Raw genomic sequence first — 4,593 nt, 5'->3', positions numbered from 1 at the left:
ACGCAGTTTCCATGGTTAGAGTATTCACCTTCTAAGAACAAGGCCTTTTGTCATCCATCTTTTATTTTCAACAAAAACACGAATGATCGCTTCAGGTCTCATGTATTCAGTGTGGGAGGATTTCAGAATTGGAAGAAGGTCCATGATGGTATAAATTGTGCTTTCTTAACTCATATTGGGAGAGATCCTAATTCTGCCCATAATGTTTCTGTTCGAGCATGTCAAGATTTAATGCGACAATCACAAAACATTGAGAGAGTTTTTCAGAGATAAACTTCTCAAAAAATTGCAGATGATAGGTTGAAACTCAAGACATCAATTGATAGTACTCAATGGTTAACATATCAAGGATGTTCTTTTAGAGCCCACGACGAGAAGCCTGGCTCTATAAATCGTGGTAACTTCATTGAAATGGTTAAACTAATAGCCTCTTACAATGGTGATGTTGCTAATGTTGTTTTGGAAAAAGCTAAGAAGAATTGTAAATACATTTCACCGTAGATCCAAAAGGAGATCTTGAATATTCTTGCAAGCAAAGTATGACATGCCATTTGTGAAGAAATTGGAGAGTCAAAGTTTTGTATTATTGTTGATGAAGCACGGGTTGAGTCCAAGAAAGAGCAAATGGCTCTTATTTTAAGGTTTGTGGATAGAGATGGCATTTTGCGTGAGCGTTTCTTCCATGTTGTTCATGTTTATGATGCTTGTGCTGCGACTTTGAAGATTGAAATATGTAGAGTTCTTTCTCACTTCAATCTTAGCGTCTCAAATATTCGAGGGCAAGGTTATGATGGAGCAAGCAACATGCGTGGGGAATGGAATGATTTACAAGCCTTGATTCTTAAAGACTGCCCATATGCCCATTTTGTTAATTGCTTAGCCCACCGCTTGCAACTAACACTAGTTGCTGCAGCCAAAGAAGTGAAGCCAGTCTACCACTTTTTCACTAAGCTCCTTTCTGTTGTCAATATAGTTGGTGCTTCTTGCAAACGTCACGATGAATTACAAATTGCTCAAGCAAATAAAATTGAAGAATTACTTGCTATTGGTGAAATTGAGTTTGGCTCGGGACTTAATTAGATTGGCACTTTGCAAAGGCCAACCGATACCCGATGGAGCTCTCATTTTACTTCTGTTTGCAGTTTGATAAACATGTTTGATGCAACTTGCACAATTCTTACTAAGATTATGGAAGATGGGTGCACATATTCTTCAAGAGGGGATGCGGATGCAACATACAATGCCATGACATCCTTTGAGTTCATTTTTATCTTGCATCTTACTTGGGATATTATGGGAATTACTGATGATCTTTGCCAAGCACTACAAAGTCAGTCTCAAGATATTTTAAATGCCTTGCAAGTTGTGAAAACTACAAAATTTCTTATCCAAGAGTTGAGAGATAGCGGATGGAGTACATTACTTGAAAATGTTATATGTTTTTGCAACCATCATGATATTGATGTTCCGGATATGAGCATCAATTATGTTGTTGGTAGGGGTAGAAAGAACACCATTATCGAGTTGACATTTTCTATACAGCAGTAGACTCTCAATTACAAGAGTTAAACATCAGATTCAATGAGCACACATTGGAGCTTTTTCTTCTTAGTTTAGCCTTGGACCCGAGAGATGGTTATAAATCGTTTAAGGTCAATGATATTTGTACTCTGGTGGAGAAGTTCTATCCGCAAGATTTTTCAAGTCAAGAAAAAATTCATCTAAGATATCAATTGCAACATTATATCTTAGATGTAAATCAATGTGCTGAATTACAAGACATGGCAACAATTGTAGAGCTTTGTGAAGGACTTGTGAAGACGGGAAAGTCAAAAATCTACCCTCTAGTAGATCGACTACTTCGACTTGTGTTGACTCTTCCGGTTTCTACAGCAACAACAGAAAGAGCATTTTCTACAATGAAATTGGTTAAAACTAGGCTTCGGAACAAGATGGGGAATGAATTTCTTGCATATAGTATGACAATGTATATCGAAAAGGAGATTGCAAGAAAATTTAGCACTGATTCATTGATTGTAGACTTTGACGCCAAGTCTCGTAAAGGAAAATTCTTTTAAGTTTGAAGTTAAAACTTAATGTTTTTTGGTCAACCTTCATTTTGCATTTAGACATGGCTATTTATGATTCTTGGTATGTTTATAATATGTTGAATGTTTTTGAGTTACAAACTTATTTTGCTTACTATTATCAATGTGTGTGAAAACTTATTTTACTAATTTAGAAATATAGAATTAATATATGTGATTTGTTATAAGTTTTTTTGTTGACCCAAACCCCCCCTGCATAAAAATATATCCTCGCTCCGCCCCTGTACCCGGGTCATTCATGACACAGTCAATGAATACCCCATTTATAACGCTAACGGGTCATTTATGACACATTCAATAAATGCCCACCTATTACATGACATCACCATTCATAAAATCTTATTTCCAAAACTTGAGGCGTGGAGAGTTCTAAAAGGGTGCGGTAAATTTGTTTACGCATTATTGAACTTTATTGCATATATTATTTCAGAGAACGGAGGAGTATCTTGTTTCGTGTATTATTGTTTACTCGTTATTAATTATATTGATGTCTAAGTGTCACAGCGTCGTATATCATAATAGAATTATAATAAGAATGAAATTTCACATAGTAGTTAATACACATACACACGTATATATATAAAGTCTTAGCCTAAATCCAAGCACGCTAATAGCCCTAGACCTATCCTAATAGACCAAATCATAATCTGAGTTAAAAGTCAAACTTGATTAACTAGTCAAAGTCAACTCGGGCCAACTAGTTAAAGTCAACCCTAGTCAATAGCGCATCCCACCACCGATCAACCACCACAAACCTCCACTCTTTGACCCTTCTAAGACAATCATTTTAACCCTCACAAAAAACCCCATATGCAGATACCGAACCATCAAATCTCGATTCCCTCACACTTCAAAAATCGCAATTTTGATTGCATTAATGACTTTTCAAAGCTTCACAGCACTCAAACAACAATTCAACCACTACCCATCATCCCCCAGCAACAACAACCAATAAATTAATCAACCAAAACTCTCAATTCAAACACAACAACCCATATATTATATTCATTCGGCAGTATACAACAACCCTATATCTAATCTAAAATGAATAGTATAATACAACCCATATACTCCATCTCAATTGGCAATATAAAAGTATTCAATACCCATTACTTTAAATTTAAGGAGAATAATTTTGACAGAGCATACAAAATGATTTATAACGACACAGAGTGAATAAAACTTAAGTAACACAGTTATACAGTTATATGTAATCAGTTTTGTATAAGAGTTTCGTATAAGGCACAATTATATGGAATCAGTTTTATGAAATCAGTAAACCTTTTGCTTCGAGATAAAACATTCAATAAAAGTTATGTGAAAGATTAAAAATCTACCCACTCGTGATATGCTCTTACTATCCGCTGATATCAGCTATCAGTAAATCTCCAGCAAGAAACCTCTCTTCTCCTCTATGTGAAAAACTCATTTTTTTTTCTTCTCTGTGTAAAAATAAATTACGTGTGAACTCCTTTTTGTTTTAAAACCCCCCGAAAAACAAGGATGAAGGTTTCCTATCCTTACTAATATCTATCATATTTTTGTTTTATCTATTATTATTATTATTATTATTATTATTATTATTATTATTATTATTGTACTAGGAAAAATAAAAGAAATAAACGGAGTGTTATACACACACACGCACGCACGCAGCACCACACACACACACACACACACACACACACACACACACTACCACCACCACCTGCCAGCACACACTCACATACACTACACAACATACACAATAAAACATCTTCCATAATATATATCCCAAAGATCAATAAAGTAATATCCCGAAAGAAATTTAGCACCACATTATCAGTTAATCACCACAATATCCAAAATAAACTTAGTAATACTCAAAACATAAACAAGTAACAAGTTCGCCTCAAAGCCCTACTTAGTGTACTTGCTTCCTAACCAACCAAGAAGCCTTCACACCCACCAGATGAGCTTCAGAACCATCATCCCCACCTCCCTGGGTATACTCGATCCCCATCATCTAAACAAGTAAAAGAAACAACAGCTAATTTCAAAATAAGTTATACAAAAAAAATTCAATTATATTTACTTCAAACCAACTAACCTCTCAAATAGGATACCAAAGCCACTAGCCTCATTTGCATGTCTTCCATCTAACCAAGCACGCTTCATTGATTTCAACCTTGATCTTACATTGTCAGCTTCAAGACTCATTTGAAGTCGTTTATTGATTTCATTAACAGCACGCTTTAAGCTTTCTAACCTCCACCCATTTTCAGCCTTCCTTCCCCTAGTAGCTAACTCCTCCGACAACACCTCTACCAAAATAGCTTCCATATCAGGATACCATCTAACTCGGGTAGATCTTGTATTTTCACCCTCTTTCCGTTTTCCATTGCCCTAATCCATCGTTACATTCACACCACCACTCAAAGGATTCTTATCACCACCTACCACGCCTAGTTTGAAGCAAACACATTACAACAAATTCATACTTATT

General features: G+C 35.6%; 1 pseudogene; it reads left to right on the top strand.

Annotated features, from left to right (window-relative positions):
* Positions 1-411: 411 nt before the first annotated feature.
* Positions 412-2,098, top strand: LOC147507685 (uncharacterized; annotated as a pseudogene).
* Positions 2,099-4,593: the final 2,495 nt, after the last annotated feature.

The sequence above is a fragment of the Coptis chinensis genome, chromosome 3 (genome assembly GCF_015680905.1).
Source record: "Coptis chinensis isolate HL-2020 chromosome 3, ASM1568090v1, whole genome shotgun sequence".
NCBI lineage: Eukaryota > Viridiplantae > Streptophyta > Magnoliopsida > Ranunculales > Ranunculaceae > Coptis > Coptis chinensis.
The sequence above is the reverse complement of the archived record's forward strand: the minus strand, read 5'-3'. Positions and strand labels throughout refer to the sequence as shown.